At 36.4% G+C, this 19,458-nt stretch overlaps 1 long non-coding RNA gene across 1 annotated transcript in view; it reads right to left on the minus strand.

Moving 5' to 3' along the window:
• Positions 1-626: 626 nt before the first annotated feature.
• Positions 627-19,458, minus strand: part of LOC118527603 (uncharacterized) — a 70,683-nt gene continuing 51,851 nt past the window's right edge. Inside the window, exon 3 of the long non-coding RNA XR_004913191.2 lies at positions 627-892. This is a non-coding gene — a long non-coding RNA (uncharacterized LOC118527603). The remainder of the gene's footprint in view (positions 893-19,458) is intronic.

The raw sequence follows: 19,458 nt of genomic DNA on the forward strand, positions 1-19,458 counted from the left end.
TCTAAGTTCTCCTACTCTCATTCTTTAAGAAGCATCTCTTTAGAGTTCATCATTTTTAATCTGCATGGCAAGGGGATTAAATGTCACTATAGGTAACAGGAATCCACAGGTGAATCATAAGCATTAAGGTGACAAGTGTGGCTATCTTATTAAAATTCTAACTTTTTAATGGTTGGGGGGGTGGGGAGAAGAAAAAACAAAGATGGCTAGTTTGGGATTAATTTCCATCTCATTACTGCAAATTGGAAAAGCTAGGAAGTCAGAGGAAAGCAGATAATGAGCTTGAAGATAATGAGATAATATATTTCTAAGTATCTTTAATATATATTTATTTCTTAAGAAGTTAAAATCAGTATCTGCAATGGAAAGAAGATTCTGGGAAAATGGCTGCCTGAGCTTACATTCCTGGCCCTTTGTCCTCCTTCTCAGCTCCTTGTTAAAGAGGCTTAAATAATTAACTTTGTAAAAACTCCCGAGGAAAACCAGGTTACATATTTCATTGTTGGTAATGCCCAGGAGAGAATCAATGGACCAACAGAGCTTAGGGTTAAGGTTACAGAGAAGTTTGGTAGCAGATACTGGTAGATTCTGTTTTGGGGGTAGGGAAAGAGGTTTCTGCTCTTAGCATTCTTCTGGGAGTGGCCCTTTTAGTTAATAAAAGAAATCTAGAAGATACACTCTTAAATGGAATCATTTATGGTCTATTAGTCAAAAGGGGTAATTTTACTCCTGCTTGGTCCTAAAGAGGTCTGAATTGATAGGACTTTCTCCCTATTCCCCAACAGATTACTCACAGTTGTTTCTGCCTGACCCACCTGCAGATGATTCTCCAGGATTGTCACAGGATGAGATGTTCCAAAATCTCTCTGTGCTCTACTCAAGTTACTGATACCTATGAGCAAAGAAAAATTACAAACCATCAATATAGACACCATAAAGACATGCGGTGAAAGACTATATTTACAAGGTCAGCGCTCAGGCAAAAGTAGTTAACCAGAGCCTGACCTGCTGGGGTATAATTGGACCCTAAATGACCCAGGAGAAGGTAATATCCAATGCCAGCCCCCTTTGGACTTCCAGGTGGGAGAAGGGAAATACCCAACTCCAACCCACTCTTGATATTCTATCCCACCTAAGGAGAGGACGAAAAAAAAAAACAAACAGAAAAACACTGAAGTTCACAGCTAAAGAACACCGGCTCACAAAAAGAATGACACCTAATCATAAAACTATAGAACACTTCCCCTCCCCCTACACCTCACCATCGCAAAAGCCTATTTACAGCAGTTCCTTTCACCCAGTACCTCATGAAAGCAAAAGAAAGACGTTTTCTGACATGCAGCAAGTAATGGGTATACCTCTATAATCATCTATATCCTCTTTGAGGATAATACCAAGCATGCTCCTACCAAAAGACAATTTGATGAGAACACAATTCACAAAATAAGGGAAAACAAAATTCAATGAGTGGTGAACAATGATTTTTTTAACATATGTATATACGCATATACTTGAACTTCTGTGACTAGGAATTGTAATTAAAGAATTGAGTAATGATTCTCAAAACATAGATATTACTATAGTTCAAAAATAAAAATTCCAAACTACTTAAACCCAGGAGTAAGGGAAGTAAATGCATTCCAAACACCTTCCTCAATAGAGATTTGGGGAAATTAGTCATGTGAAATGTCTCATACAGTTTTAGTCATTATTTAACATTGCTCTGATGGTAGCTATATGTCTACAAAGATGGTTACAATGGGAATGTAAGCAGTAATAGAACAAGAAATACAATAGTGTTTCCAATTTAAACCAGGGAGCAGAAGAGAATCAGAAAGAAACAAGTCAGGAGAGGAAAAACAAGTTGGAACTGGGGGAAAAGGAAACAAAATATATTTAATAATTAACATAAAATGTAAAATATTTTAAAATATCATTAATCACAATAAATATGAAAGGTTGAATTTATTTATTCAAAGGCAAATACTATCAGATCAAATAAAATAAGGAAATCCAGAGACCTGCCATTTCCAAATAATGCATATAAAACAAAGTACCAAAGACAAGTTACAAATAAAGGAGTGAGCAAATCATGGAATTACAAACAAACAGATAGTAGAGTGGCTATATTAATATGTGATAGAGGGCAATTCAAGGACAAAGGCAGGAAAAGAGACTAATCATACCTAATGGTTACTGCACATGCTATTTAGGTTAAAGCAATAAAATTGTCATTTTTAGGTTAAAGGTAGTCAAATATTGGCAATTTCAAAAATGTCAACATGTAACTATTTAAAATCTTTAAAAAGTAAATCACACACACACGCACATCACTGCATTATAGTTTTAGTAAAGCAAAAATTATTCAACATTGGAAAATATTTAATATCATTAGAAAAAAGAAGAAAACCCATAAAATTATACTAATAATGTCAAAACACATTTGCTAAAATTCATCAACCATTTCTAACAAAACTTCTAAGAAAAAAAGGCCTAGAAAAAAAACACTAAGATACAAAAAATACTTATAAATTTCAATATCAAGTATTTATTAAACTATGAAATGATAAACACTCCAAAGAAAATCAGAAATACATAAAGATGACCCCTATCACATTTATTCAACTTGCTTTTTTATTTAGAAGATTTTATTTATGTATTTGAGAGAGAGAGTGCGTTAGCATGAGGAGGGGAGAAGGGCAGAGGGAGCAGGAAGAATCAGACCCCCCACGCCAAGCAGGGAGCCAGACATGGGGCTCGATCCCAGGACCCTGAAATCCGGACCTGAGCCGAAGGCAGACGCGTAATGGGCTGAGTCACCCAGGCTCCCAGGCGCCCCTATTCAACTTGCTTTTAATAAAATATTCAACTTGCTTTTAATAAAATAGGGGAAACGGTTTTTTTTTTTAAGTAGCACAGATATATGAAATTGAGAGAAATCAACATTATTACTTTTCGATTATATGATTGGTTTTGGAAAAGAAAATCCAAAAGCTTCTCCTGAAAAATTTTATACTTAGTTAAAGAAATTTACAATGGAGCTGAATAAATTTGCAAGACTCAATAGTTTTTCTTTATAATTTCACTGGGCAGTTAAAAATAGAAAAAGGGAGGAAAATTATAGTAACTGCTGACTACCAACTCCCTAAAGGGACCATCAAAATAATCTGTTTATCAAGTAAAGCCAAATTAATTGTTTTGCATTAAGGGAAAACACCACCTCCATAGACTCTTAGTAGAATCTTGGCAGGAGAAAATCAAAGAGGGGTATTTGTAAAGTTTGAAGATTTTGATTTAAGGTGGATGCAGGGGGGAAGTCCTGACTGAGATTGAACAAATTGATAATAGAATAGTTTAGGACAGATGAATATAGCAAAATGAGGATTTTGAAGCCTGTATGAAAGAGGAAAGCTCAAATAACCAAACTAATTTTTCTGAGAAGGGGGCTGTTTATCCTGGTAAGAACAAGTTCGGCAGTCTTTTCTTTGAATAAATGAAAGTTTTTTTTAAATTCCTGAAACAAACACTGCAATTATGTCCAATATTATTATCCTGGACAAAAATTTCCGGGAATATTAATGTTCTGTTAATGCAGATAATCAAATAGTAAAGTCACCTTGATGTAGAGTGTTATTCCTAATCCTGTTAATCTGTGGATGATTGTGCATCTCAAGATCAAAACCGGAAATTTTTAAGACTGAATTTCATAAGCTAGGTACAATGCATAGAGAAACTTATAAAATATGATACACAAGAGACTTAGGTGGGACCACTTAAAGTAATTAAAATATGTTCTTTTCTAATTATTACATAAGCTTAATGCACTTCCAATCAAAACTTACAGGATGGTGGGGAGGGAGGATTGTTAAAGTTGATTTTAAGATTCTTATACATAAGTGTATTGTAAACTTGCTTTAAAAGTTTTGGAAAAAAAAAAAACAATGACAGATTAACTCTACAGTAAGATAAAGTTTATTGTAATTCTTTATTCAAAGCTCTAGGAAACTGACCCAAGAAAAAATAGCTCAGTTAGTAAACAAATTCAAGAGTCTAGAAATAAGTCTAGATTTAAGTATATTTGGGAGATAAATACATTATAAAGGTGGTATTTTATTTGAATAAGGAAAAAATCTTTAATGTGCTAATTGGTTCATGCACCATAGCTATCCACCCCAAAATAAACCATACAAATCACTTCCTCACAATATATACTAACACAGTGTAGACAAAATGAAGTTATAAGTGCTGGGAAAAAAAGTTAATTGAAAAATAAAGAAAATTTTAGAAAATATTTCTGTGACTTCAGAGGATGGTAAACTTTTACCAGGCCTCAAACTCAAAACCAAAAGAGAAAAAATTATATATTTGACAACTCTTTTAAAAAATTATATTTAAAAAGACGATTATTAAAATCAAAAGACAAGAGAGAGACTGGAAGAAAATTGTTCTGTAAAACATAGGAAAACAAAAAAAAAATGAGTATTCATAATAAGATGAGGAAAAGACAAATTACCCAACAGAAAAATAAACACAGGATATGACCAGTCATTGCACAAAGGCGGGATGGTAAATGACCAATCAACATGGAAGGATTCTTACTGTAACTAGTTGTCAAGGCAATGCCATACCACGTAGCACACATCAAATTCACAGTAACAGAAAGGAAACACTAGGGGCGCCTGGGTGGCTCAGTTGGTTAAGCGACTGCCTTCGGCTCAGGTCATGATCCTGGAGTCCCTGGATCGAGTCCCGCATCGGGCTCCCTGCTCGGCGAGGAGCCTGCTTCTCCCTCTAACCCTATCCCCTCTCGTGTACTCTCTCGCTCTCTCAAATAAATAAATAAGTCTTTAAAAAAAAAAAAAAAAGAAAGAAAGGAAACACTATGGGCTACCTGTAGAAATAGGCACTTGTAGTCTGGGGGTAAGATTACAAATTTCCACAATTGTTTGAAAGTCTGCTAAGCTATAAAGATACCCAATTTTAACAAACACATCTCCTTTCAAGAATTTATCACACAGATATAAATGTGCCAATTTATAAGTGATTTTTACTTTTATTTTTAGTAATATGTATTTGTGATATATTATTTATTCCATTTTCCTTACCATTTTGAAATAACAGAGACACAAATAGGACAGTTATCAAACAATGAACAGCTGACCTCATTCTGGTACTTTTATTCTATAGAATATCAGAAAGCTATTGCAGGAGAGAAAAGATTCTCCTCTACTGTCTTTGGGTCTCTGACTGGGCCAGAGAATTAAACTGACATAAGGCATAGTAAGAGAAGAAAAGCACACAGATTTTTATTAATTTTTTACATGTACATGGGAGCTTTCACAAGAGAATTAAGATCCAAAGAAGTGACCAGAGTAGGAAGCTTTCATTCCTTTTAGACAAAGAAACAATAAATGGGGCGCCTGGTTGGCTCAGTCAGTTGAGTGTCTGACGTCGGCTCAGGTCATGGTCCCAGGGTCCTGGGATCGGGCTCCGCATCGGGCTCCCTGCTCAGAGGGGAGTCTGCTTCTCCCTCTCCCTCTGCCCTTCACCCTGCTTGTGCTCTCTCTCTCTTGAATAGATAAATAAAATCTTTAAAAAAAAAAAAAGAAACAATAAATGTGTGAATAATCAAGACAAAGAGGTTTGGGGCTAGCAGTAGTAAATGGTGAAGAAGTAACTAGGAAGATAAGGGTTAGTTTAACAATTTTGTTTGTACTAATTTCCCAGTCCCACAATTCTCATCTCTAGTGATAAGAATGCCTTCCTCCTGGTACAGTCAGGGCACTTTTCACATGGGAGTGTTAGCTTCTGCTTTCAGGAAGGAAAGAGAGTCAAAGTGTCCTTCATGTACCTGCTCCTATCTAAATGCCTTTAATTCAAAATTGATAAATATGCCAAAGTGGCTTATTTGAGGGTGACATATTTTGGTTTCCTTTGCTATTTAAAAGGATTACTTAGATTTACATATATTGATAAATAAATATATTTGGGTTTAAATGAAAAAAGTTGCAGTATAATTGCACTAAAAATAAAAGAAGGGAACAGATATATTTAGATATTTGTTTGTGAAAGTGCATATGAGCTTCAATCAAAATGTGGGAAGACTAACTCAGAACAGTATCATTAGCTCCTGGGCTGTGGCAGGGTGTGGCAAATAGAATTGAGTTAAGAGGAGCTTCACTTTCTCTTGACCCTTTTAGGTTCCCTGGCTAGGTCTGAAAATTAAACTGACAAAGAGATTAACAAAAGAAAGCACGCAAATTTATTTAATATTTAATATTATTTTATGTGAGACAGGAGACAGGAAATGAGGACCTAAAGCAACAGTTCGAACTGAGTCTATTTATTCTAGGTGTGATGACGAGTGGGCAGCTGTGTAGAAATATGATAGGTTAAGGAATATGAGGTAAGACTATAAATTGGGGGAGAAACAGTAAAGCCTCTTTGTTAGGATTCTTCTCAGCATCTCCTTGCCTTTGGGAATAAGGATGCCCCTGTCCTCTGGGTGGAGGAAGGGCACTGCTCACAGGAGGATTTTATGACTTGTCGAAGGTAGAAGGACAGGGGGAAGTTCAGAGTAGAGTGACCTTCCTGCTTCTGCATTTTTCTCAAACTCTTTCATATTCAATAAGCCAAAGTACCATATTTTGGGGTAGTATATCCTGAATCTCATCATTTGACTTATGATAAAGAGCAGATACTGCTTTCATCATTGGAAAAAAAAGACCTAAAAATAGAAAATAAAAAATAGATCAAATTACCACATATAGTTTTTATTTTTATTTTTTTAGAGAGAGAGCACGTGCGTGCACACACATGCATGCATGAGCTGGAGGTGGGGAAGGGCAGAAGGAGAGGGAGAGAATCCCAAGCAAACTCCATGCTGAACATGGAACCTGATGCACAGCTTGATCCCAGGACCCTGAGATCATGACCTGAGCCAAAATCAAGAGTCAGATGCTCAGCCGACTGAGCCACCCAGGCGCCCCTACCCCAAGTAGTTTTTAAAGGTTTGTAGTTGTTATTTTTTTGGTGATTCACTGACAAATGAATTTGCTACAAATGTTATGCTTCACTTCCCTGTTAAATACCAAAAGCCTTATTCTTCATTATCGATTAAAATTATACAAATTGGTTGTTCTCTTTAAAATGATCACCTGGTATGACTTTTGCTGCAATTTAAGAAATACGTTCAACAAATCTAGCTACTTTCCTGAAACAGAACCACATTGACTCTTATGTCCCAAAAATATAATCCAAGAAAATTAGTTCCCTGAAGCCTCCAACGCCAAAGTAAAATCTCAGTGTACCAAAGAAAAACCTTGCCAGAAACATAATCGATAGTGATTATTTTAGTAATAAGTCCATACATGGCATGATTTTAACTCTTTCTGTAATACTGTAGTTTCTCAGTCATCAAGATAAAAATTATAAAGACAATATTTGTACAAAGCTATCACTCAATATTTTATCCTGGAATGATCTACAACCATTTTTTTCACCCTGTCAAATGTCATTCTTTGCTTAAATTCCATAATTTCTACACTGTGGAATTATTACAACAAGTTAACTGACATTAGACAAAAGGTAGCACACAGATATCCCTCTTCAATCTTAAATTCCATCTATTCAAAGTCTAAATTTATCTTCTCACCAAAGTGTCTCTTTTCCAACCATTTGTTCCTATGAATCTTTTTAACCAAAAACCTGGAACACCCTCTTCGATTCTTCACTATGTATATGTAAGTTGTTTCTAAGGCCCATTACTTTTTCATTTAAAAAATTATTGCATGTATCTTTTCCACTTGATTCTGATTGTCATCATCATTATCAAACTATTTCTCACCTTACACTTAAATTACTTATATAGGTTACATCCAATCTCATGGTAGCTACTCTGTCTCGATACTCACTCTGTCCAAGTTCTTTGTCACATCACTGCTCTACTGTCCTCAAATGCCTACCCTCATGGCTTAACACATCAAGTCCCAGCAACTCATTTTGCCTGGCTTTTAAGTTCCTCTATGGTCTATACTCCTTCTCCCTTACTAGGCTTGGTCTTTTACAATAATAGCCTTCCCCTTCCATCCAGAATAGCATCCAGGGCAAAACATGGACAGAGATATCACATAACAATATAGTAATCTTTTAAAATAATCGATTCTGAGCTCCATTTAGAATAGACAAAGAGTGCAATTTGACAGAGGGTGGGAAAAAGATTCTCCTCTACTGTTCTCACAACTTAACGCTGCCTCAAATTTATAATAACCCCCGCCCAAACAAGACCTGATGCTTACCAAATCTATCCTCCACAGAACCCAGTGTAATCATTATCCATACTGACCAGGTCTTATCAAAGTATTCTTCCCAGAACATACAGTATGCATTCTCTCCAAAAGATATTCTAGGAAACATAATTTTCTCCAACATATTATATATCAATATTTTTCCTCCACAGTGTTCACTTCCACTTACAGAGACGTATTCAGGATAACCTGTTTGTCCTACTGCTTAATCTGCCTTGAAGCACTTCCTCTTTGACTCCATATTCCTGCTCTCTCCCACAAGGAATGCTTCCCTATTTCCTGTCCACCTATGGAAATGTAATTTATTCACAAAGACTCAGTCAGATTTCACTCTTGCGTATAGCCTTTTCTGACTATCAGAATACATTCCCCCCACCCCACCTTGCAAATTATCGTTCTGTTACTGTCCCATCTGTGTTAGTTTTTCCTCCTGACAGAGAAGGCAAGTTACCAGTGATCGGGCACCCTATGTTTCTTTATTTGTTTTGTGCCTCTTTAATCACATAGGACCTGCATAGTGATTGAGTATCTATTGATCAATTGAAAACTGTAAGCCATAAGAGTTATTTGACAGAACAATGTAAAAACAATCTATAACCAAAAAGAAACTTTATTGTTAAACATTTTTTTATTTTCAATAATCTGTTGCAGTATCCCCCCAAAAAGCCCTCACCAAACCATGTATAAATCACAAAGCCATAAACTGTCCATTATTTATGAATTTACATGATAGTATTACAGTAAAGTGGAATATTATATATTGGAAGCACATTTTTTGCCCCAGAGATATTAATTCAAAATATCTAAAATCCAAGTTTTTTTCAAGAAGCTGACTCTTCCATTACATCTGAAGATAGCCAACAGTTGGTCATTGTGTTTCAGTCGTAATAAAATAATACACCGTGGGGAAATGCAGGAGTCTGAGAGATGCCCAGGAAGAGAAGAAATAGGGGAAATTTTCTATTAAGATATTCTATTGGAAATGTTTCTGACATTTTTGATATTTCTAGGGAAGCTAGAAGAAAGAGATTAGCCATCAGTGATGTTCAGGAATATGATGACCTGGGAATTCATATCAGAGTACACTGACATTCATGTTACATAACAGTTCTGAAAATCCTTGCAGATGTATCCAGGTGTTGGAGAACAGATATTTCATCTTCACATTTTCTTTTCTTGTTGGCACTGAAAAACTGACTTTGAAATTTGGGATCAATTTATAGATTTCCATAAATTTAGTTCACTTTCTAAAATGTATTATTTGAAGTAAAAATGATCTTTATTTTTTATGGCAATAGAAAGTATCCTTTTGGACTGTAAAATAGGATGGTCAGTATGGTAAGACAAGTAATACATTCTTTAGGGACAAACTGTTTTGCTTTGAATTCTTAGTGAGAAAAGAAAATAGTCAATTAGTAAAAATGATTTGTAAAAACAGCACTAATCTGAAATTAATTCAGGTTCTTATTTAAAGAATTGTTTTCAATTATTTTCAGCAATTTCCTGTAACTCTTCTAATTTAGCCATGCCTATTCTTAGAATTATGTTTCATGAGTGTGCCTCAAAACTTCAGGTTTAATGGTTCAAAAATTATTAATGTTACATCTAGTAATTTATAAAAAGAATGAAATCAAAATATTTTATAACAGACACTAATACAAAGAATAGGAAAGGAATGTAGGAAAGGAAACAAATAAAATTTTACCACCCAGTGGGGGAGAAAATATATTAAATTACAAAATATGGATAGGACAAGTCCATGGTTCTACCAGCTCCTAGGAATGACACGAGTTGTATATTTAACCAACACATGTGAGCATTTTATTTACATATGGATTTTCCTAATAAAGTACTAGATGTAACAATGCAAATAGCATGATCTGTGTTAAGTAAGTTTTGTCCTTTTTCCACAATAGAGCTCTTCTTCCTTCCCTAGCATTATGTTTAAAACTTATGTTTGAAAATTTTGTGGCTCATTTGTAAATATAAAATGTTAAGACTATATTTTCCTCCAGATAACTAAAACCATTTTTATTGTTTATTCTTCATTTTGCATGAGACAAATAGCTGTGACAGCCATTGACCATTTACTGAGAATATTTTTAAGATTTTACTCACTTAATGACTGCTCAAACACATTTTAGTTAAGAATTATTCAAAGTTAAAGCTGAATCAAATGGAGCTTTTAGATTTTTTTTGTAAATATCACTAATTTTTCTTAATACCTCTATTCTATTTACTTTTCCCATTTAACAATATATATTTAATTTAGCAAAAGCAGTTCCAAATGATACCAGGATGGTGGAAATTTATACCAGTCCTAAGCACTTCCTAATAATTAAAATCCAGAAATTCATGAGACCTTTCCCGCTCCTCCCCCTCCCCCGAAATTAAGCAGCAGCTTCCACCTTTGGCTGCTAATTGATCGCGACATGAGCAAGGGCAGAGTAAAGATCAATTATCACACTGTGGCACCCATTGCATAAGGATAAATGCAATTAGGAGCCTCTAAAAAACAGATTCAGTCAGAGAGCATTTCTCGTTCCAAAACCATGTATAATTAGCCTTTAAAAGTGACTTAAGTGAGGTGAGGCATTGGTTGAATGTAATGCATATGCTTCAGAATCTAAAACTTACTCGATTTTATTTGCCAAATTCCCTGGTATTTTGGAAACTTTAGTTTTCTTTTCAATGGAATAATCAAGCCCATAACAAAGCTTGAAACATATTTAAGAGAAGACATTTTTCATATAATTGTTATAAACATTTTGTCATGTAAATTTTTCTCATATGTACCAGATTGTGACTTCTGACAAATCCTTCAAAGCTTAATAATTCAATCTAGTGAGAAATTACACTGTTAAAAGAAATTTTACCAGGGGAATTATAAATGGTGGCCCAGAAACTCTAATTTACCAAAAGAAAAAATACGTAACATTCCACTCACAGTTCTTTATTTATTACTTTAGAAAAAAAAGTCCTTGCCGGGGGGAGAGGGGGGTCCTGGATGAGACTTTTGATTTCAGCTCAGTTCATGATCTCAGGGTTGCAGAGCATGGAACGTGCCCAGCATGGAGCCCATTTAAGATTTTCTCTTTCCCTCTCCCTCTGCCCCTTCCTCCCAGCACACACGCTCTCTATCTCTCTCTGAAAGAAAGGAAGGAAGGAAGGAAGGAAGGAAGGAAGGAAGGAAGGAAGGAAGGAAGGAAGGAAGCTCTTATTGAGAGAACTTTATTTATATTAACAAAGGGCTAACTTTAGTGTTCTCATCTTTACATGTGGAATAATACACAGCAAATTAAATATGATGATATTGAAGGAATATGATTTAAGAAAACCACAAAACTTAATTTTCAAATACTGATTGTCAAATTTGAGAAACTAGCATTACACAGAGAGTAATCTTGGGTCATAATTACTTAGTATTTTTATGAAAAGTTTAATAGAAAAACATGCTTGCATGCATTTTCTTTTTAAATTTGAAATAGTAACATTAACAGAATTAGAAAAATTGAAAAACAAATGTTGCAGGCAAGATGAACTTGTCATAGAAATAAATATGTTTCTAGTAATCTGTAATATTACCTGCATTTCCCAAATTATAGGGATATAAAGCTTTGCATTCACTTCCACATCTAGAAACACATTTGGGTTATGGATTGACAATGAGAATGGGCAAGTGTCTTTATTTGACTAAGACAGAGGAATTAGGCATATATAATAATACAGTTAGACAAGAATTAGTCAGCCAAAATAGGAGATAATCATATGAATCAGTATGTTCATGCATCAAAGAATGAACATGTGACCTCTGATCCTATTTCCTCCTTGGAGTGAGCATCCCTGGGGCTGGAAGTATCGATCAAAGCCAGGAATTGGTCAGAAGCCTGTAGTTCACTAAGGCAGAATAATGATACCTAGATTCATTCAACATTAACTCAACAATTATCTACTAAGCATTGATGATGTGCCTAGTACTCTGCAGGGTACTGTATATACAATGGAGGGCAAAAACACATGATCCCTGCCTTTAAGACCTTATGATCTAGTGACAAAGACAAACAATAATCAAAGACCCAAGTACTCAGAGAAAGGCTTGAATAGTGTAATAAAGGAAAAATATAAAGTGTTGTCATGTGGTGAGTTCCCTAGAGCCAGAGCCCAAGATCAGGATTCTTGTTCAAGTGAGTAATTGAGGGAGTGCTATCCAGAAAACTGGAATAAGGGTAGCAGGATAAGCAGTGAAGACAGAGAAGCAAGAATGTGGGCTAAGCTGGAGACTAGCTTGAACTTGACCCCACAGGGATCTCTGGAGCATGAATTGCTCCACTGAATTGGCCTCACATTAAGGCAAGGAGGCATGCTCACTGTAACTCTGGGCTGTCATTGGGTAAGGGCTGCTGGGTAGAGTGGGGGTGATGGGAAGGACACACTTCTTTTGGAATGATAATCCAATTTACCTTGGAAAATAAAAGGACCAAGAATGTTCAAAGTAGTGAAAGAGGTCAGTGATTAGCAGGTATCACAAGAAGATGATGACAGTACTGTGCAGAGAGGCAGGCAGGCGATCGATTATACAGAATCATACAGGACATGTTGGTTTTTGTCCTAAGAGCACTCGGCAGCTTTCAAAGTTTATATGCAGGGGAGGGACTTAATTAGATATGCATTTTTAAAAGATCATTGGAGATAAAGAACCAGAGATGGTCAAGAGTCGATACTGGAATACCACTCAAGTAATAATTGTAGGAATCTAGAAGGAAATTATGGTAGTTTGAACTAGAATAATGAGAGTAAACACAAGTGAATATATATAGATCAAAGAGATAGTTGCCATGTTAAACTGATGGGACATGTCAATGGATGGATGCCATGAAGAATATAATGAGGTTTAACAGTACCATACCAGTCTGCTATATTGTATTATTATATTTATCTATGCTGTACTATCCAGGTACTAGCACAGAGAAAGAGGTCAGTTAAGCTCAACCAGAGTTGATGATTTGGCTGGATGTAATGAAAAGGCAAAGGTGCAAGAGAGTTCAGGTCACTAGTGAGAGAGTTACTGAAATAGTGAACTATAGAATCCAAACCCCACCAAGAGTTAGTGAGGAAAGGATGGGGTTACAAGTATGGAGAGACAGAGGCATCACTAGGCTGGAGCCACCGACCAGGTAGCATTAGAGATTTACTATCTACCATTTGAGTTAGTCCAATTATTCTAATTGGGAAATTATCCAAGTCAAATAAATTAAATGCCATAGCAATAAATCCCTAGGAGAATGCATAAAGGACATTAAAGATAATTCTACACAGGAGAAAAAATTCAGGTTATCCAATGTAGACACATAGACAGGGTACACATGGTCCCACAATGTAATGCAACGGTGCTTAAAACAATTCATCACTGAGAACATGGACTGGGAAGGAGCGTGTTGGTACTAGTTATGCAGTGTGTTCATTTTGGTACTTATTAGGACTAAATAGTAGATTCTTCATCTCACCCCTAAAGCAGATTAAAAGAAATTCAGAAAACCAGTGGAGACATATAAGAAGGAAAGTAAAAATAATTGTGAGCTGTGCCAGGGGACAAATTTTGAGACCACAGTGATCTCACTGTTTGACCTGCTTGTATAATTGCTTTAGTTCTTCGTTTTTGAATGTATACACATAAGCTTTGTTTTTATATACATTTTAGAGTCCTTGAATTCCACTACTGTCAAGTAAATGGAAACAGGAATGAAATCAGGAAGAGAAACCTGTGGTGTGTTCTCTGGAATGGTTTGGAATTGCCTGACAGCCTGTCCCAATTGGCCGTGTGGATCTTGGATCCATGTAAAATGCAGCTGTGTAGACCAGGGTGTAGATCAAAGGTTGGAATGCCTATTTTTATTTTAATGTTGTGAAAAATTTCCCGGTCCAAGAACCACATAGATTTTGACATAAAGGCTGCATAGAGAGAAGTGAAAGGCTTTCAGTTCAGAAGTCCCTTGCAAGGATCACATACTAGTGAATAGGTGGAAATGAAAGTACTCAGATTAAAAAAAAAAAAAAAATCACATAAAATTGTTACATGAATTTTGGAAATCTAAAAATACCCTTCATGCAAGCAGAATAGATTCCACACTAAATTTTTACTTCTGAAAATAAACAACATGCTGTTTATAGCAACAGTGAGTTATTGTTCTGTATTTTCTAAAGGTGGTTATAAATGTGTCAAGATTACGTTCGGGGCTCCAGAAGCAGAGCTGATCTCATTATCAGACTTTTTTTTTCCCCTAGGGTGGGACCACCTCTGCTTCAATTCCAGTTATGAAAAGATAAAGTAGCAAAATATGGTAAGTTTTGATCTGTGCTACTAAAATAATTTAAGGTAGCAACGCTGCATTAACTACTCCATGCCCCTTGTCCCTAATGTGACATCACATCATCTCCCCATACTGCCTCAAACAGTTCAGTTTTTGCCTCAAAATATCTCTTCCTGTGGCCGAGAAAATTTTTGCAAAACGGTTTCTGATGACCAGATGCCTATTTATCTATATTTAAAACAGAGTCCACCCTATCATAATCTCCTGCAACTGGATAAGCCATCATTGTCCAGCCCCATTCTAAAGAGGAACTGAAACTGTTGAGTCTGGTATTAAACTATGATACCAGAAGTGCCAGGGTCAATACTGAAAGGAGGAACCTCCAGCAACTGAATATACCGAAACTTTCTGTTGTGTTCTCCAAGAATTTGAGGGAGATGGCTAGCAGTTTATAGAGTTAGCCCAAGTAGCTTTCTGTCTCATTTATTTTGAGAGGTTCCTTACTTTTAGCAGGATTTTTTTTTTTTTTTTTTGGAAGTGTTTTAGATTTCTAGTGAATGCCAATTCTCAAAAATACCTGGTAAAAATGAAAAAGTGCAGGAAGATCAATGAACTTTTTAAAAAATAGTTTCTAAAAATGTCCAGTTTTTTTTTTCTTTCTTCTTCTTCTTCTGTAATCTACGTGATATTTAGGGGAGTTGTTATAGCATTTTGAAGGCATCTGTACTTTAATGGGGTGGGACCCTTAATGCATTACAGACACAGGTCTTAGCAACTTTCCTGTATACTGTGCCTTTAAACTGATGGGTGTATTATAAAAGCAATTTGCTTTTCATTTGAATACATTACTACCAGAGCAATGTGCAGTTAGAAGAGTTTTATCTGTAGTTAATTATTTAGCCGAGGGATTTAAAGCTGTGTGGTAAATGGGTTTCTCATTTTCTTAACAGAAGGTTAGATGAGGCTTTTAAACGCTATCAAAAGTGGGCAGCCCGGAGCTCTCTGGTCAGCCTCTGTTCTGTCAGTTTGTTACGTGCTACCTGGTATCAGCTTCCAGACCCAGGTCGGCCAGCCACGCTCTCTCACTCAGTGGAGCGTCTCGCAACGCAGCTATTATGTGCAATTACACAACCATTCCCAACCACTTAAACCTAGCATTCTCCCAGAACAACAAAGGCAAATAGGTTCAAATCGATCCCATTCCATGAGTGTACTAATGTGTCAAATGATTTTAATAAAGGTTTGATATCAAATTGATTAGGTCGTTGTGAGGACCATAAGATTTTACCCCGTCTAAAATCAGAATCGCTTGCCTCTCTCTCTCCGTGTGTGAATATGAATATTCTGCTGAAAACTAGGGTAGCTGTTGCTTTCTGTTGCTCCTGTTTTCCAGGCCCGGAGCAGATGGTGCACCACCTGACTCAGAACCGTCTAATGTAAGATTCATTGTGCTTCACAGGAACTCCAAGATCGAGCAACATTACAGAAGATGACGCAGCACCTCAGCCCCTCAGCACCCGGTAACCCAGGATGATGCAGTCAAGTGGCGAAGGGAGGAAGGAGCAGAGCAAGAAATTAAAGGGGGGGGAGGAGAAGACAAAGAGAAAGAGGGCAAAATAAGTCACCCTACTAGGAAAATAAAGCCTTCAACCCTTGAAGGCTAGTATTTGAAAATACTATCAACCTCCACCCCAAACCTTTAGCCCAAGACAGTAGTAACTTTCTCTCCAAAGGACTTTAGTTATCTGATCGCTGTCAACACTAAAAGATACTCTGATGTCCTTCAAGAAACGCCTTAAGTTCAAATCACCTTTAAGGGACAATGGTCAAGGAGGAGAATGATAAGTATGTTAAATTTGTAACTCTCTCAAAACTATGCGGAAGGGGCCTAGGGCAGAGTAACTTGAATCATGTGGGCTAAGTTATCCTCACGGCTCTTTTAAAAGGATAGCAAGTCCAGTGGGGCAAGCATCGGCAAAGCCCTTCTCCACTTAACCTAGAAAAGAATTTGCAAGTTAGGGTCAGTGCACCAAATTTGCCCCACGGTCTGTTTTTTTTTTTTTTTTTAAATAAAGTTTTATTGGAACAAGCTCTGCTCGTTTATTTGTTCATTGTCTATGGCTGCTTTTGCACATCAGCAGAAATGAGTAATTATGACAGAGAGCATATGACCCACAAAACCTGAACTATTTACTATCTGACCCTCTACAAAGAAAGTTTGCTGAGTCCTAGTGCAGAACACAATTCCCTCTTACGGTCTACATATGAACATAAACTTCTACCCAAGCCAAGAAGTCCATGAAAACCTCTACAATAAGTGTATCCTACATATTTGACTCACTTTCTTTACCTTTTCGAAAGAAATCCATTCCCATAGATATAAATCCCCTGTCATTTGGAAGCGATATTCTATCCCTTGCTCCCCCACCCAGCACCCCCACCCACCACCACTAGGAGTTCTAATCAGCATTAGCAGAAAAGGTAATAAGATGGCCTCTTTATGCCTGAATGTTGGCTTCTGACTTCCTTATAAAAAGAACCTATATATGCAATGCCTTTGGGCAACTGTATGCTAATTTGTAGCCTCTCTACCCTTATGCTGCTCAATCTTGTTGAATCATTTGTTCCTGTCAGGCTGTCCCAACAACAAAGAAAAGTTTCAGGCCCTAGATAAATACCACGTGAGGATGTATTCCTAACCTTGTTATCTCTGTAACTGGTTGTAACACAGACTCACCCCCAGAGACAGAGTGGCATTAAAGTGCAGTCAAGACATTTACAAATAAATTACTGCCTGAAAAAATCATAATAAGTGAAACAGCATTTCATCCACAAAGAGCACACTTGAAAATCCGTTATCAAAGTCAATTTGCTATTTCCACCCTACATTAGCCTAATACGATGCACACGAGGCACAGTCGGTGGTGTTCCAGCACAGGCTCTCCGAAAAATAAGCCTTTAAGGATTTCAAAATATCTGAGAAACTGCATTACTGGTCAAGATAATGGCATTTTTATAACAAATGAAAAATAGCGGCTGAAATGCACAAGGGCATGAGATTGGGCATGAACAATCTGGTTCCAGTACAATCCCACCATCTGCCACTTCATGCATCATTCTGAAGCAGGCCAGCATTTTACCTATTTTATGTTTTAAATCACTATCAGCTAGAGGGATGACCATGAGACACAGGGATACCTTTTCTTACTGTGCTTTTCCAGTATTGCACTGATAATGAGAAAACTATCTTCGGTGCCAACAACCAATCTTCTCCCCAAAGCCAAAGACACTCTCTCTCAGAAGAAAAAGATCACGATAGACAGATGGGTGACTAGTTGGAAATACTGAAAACAATTTCATACTACAGAAAACCTTTTTATATAGTAGGACAAAGAAAAAATTGAAAAAATAATAATAATTGCATCATTTGTAGTATATGAATTTCCTTCTGCCTGTTCAGCATTAACTCATTTAAGTAACAAGAATATCAAAGATCAATGCAGAAATGGCAAACCTCCCTGTTTCTCTCTTTGAGCTTTTTTTGGCAGGTCCAATAAAAATCTAAGTGGCTCACTGCACTGCCTCTGTGGAATTAGGACTGGTACTAAGGGAGTTTTGTTGCCATTGAGAATCACTTTAATAATGTGACTTACATACATATATTACACGTCTTCTTTTGGGTATCAAATATTTCACAATAAAAGCAAGGAAAAGCAAGTGTAAAAAATATATACTTTGAAAGGCAATGATTTGACTCTTTGAACTCAGTGACTTAATTAAAATGGCAGAAACAAATCTGAGAGAATGTCTTCAGCATCACTGCCCTTGCTGAAGCAGGCATAGCATCAATAAGGGGGAAGGGTTTTCTTCTCAGAAGAATCATAGCCTATAAACTGTCCAGTCTGTGAGACTCAAGACTTTCAAGGGTATAATCTAAACAGTAAACTTCAAAATAAGATCAAAATAAGATAAATCATAACTCAAAGGCCTCATCAATATTGCCTTATATGTAAGAAAATAAACTACTGAACCAATCAATGTAACTGGGAATAAATGAAAAGAGTTACCGGTGTCTCCGTGACTATCTCAGGAACACGTAATTTCATTCCAAGATGGAGCCTACTAAAAATGCTATTAACTTGCCTAGCAAGACTAAAAAAACAGTTTAGATTATAGCTTTCAGCAGGATTTTAATCTTTGATGGCCCACATTTAAACAGACGTATGTATTTAATTTGTACCTTTTCTAGAAATTTTATATAAGTATTTTCCATTTACTCAAATAATAGCACCTGAAGCTAACTTCCGACACTATAAAGAGGGACAAATTACACAACCGTTGGGAAAACAATTATCCCAAAGGGAGAAAAGAGCTCAGTCTCACTTTTATAGGCCCCCATGGAATAAATCAGTCCAGGAACATGAATTTTACATTGACGCGAATAGTAGTTCTAATATTATGTTGCTAGGTTTTCAGATTGCCCAATACTTAGATCAACAAAACGAAGTGGAGTAATTCATTCAACAAACATTTACTGAATACTTGTTATACCCTGTGGAGAACAGGAGATAGTTTGCAATGAAAGTCTTCTGGAAGAAAGTGACACGTTAGTGAGTTCTTAAGAATTAGCTAAGTCAAGCGTGGAGAAGGAGAAAATCTTCTTAACAATGAGAGCAAAGACATAAAGCAGAACAACTAAATGGTGTCTGACAAAAGTGCATGCAGTTGGGCTTTGCTGAAGAAAAGAGTGCAAGACCATGGGTAGCTGGAAGTGTGACTGGAAATGTAGAAAAGGACTAGCTGAGAGAGCTTTTGCACTGAATTAAGAAGCTTGAGCTGTATTT

This window comes from Halichoerus grypus, chromosome 12 (genome assembly GCF_964656455.1).
Source record: "Halichoerus grypus chromosome 12, mHalGry1.hap1.1, whole genome shotgun sequence".
NCBI classification, from domain to species: domain Eukaryota; kingdom Metazoa; phylum Chordata; class Mammalia; order Carnivora; family Phocidae; genus Halichoerus; species Halichoerus grypus.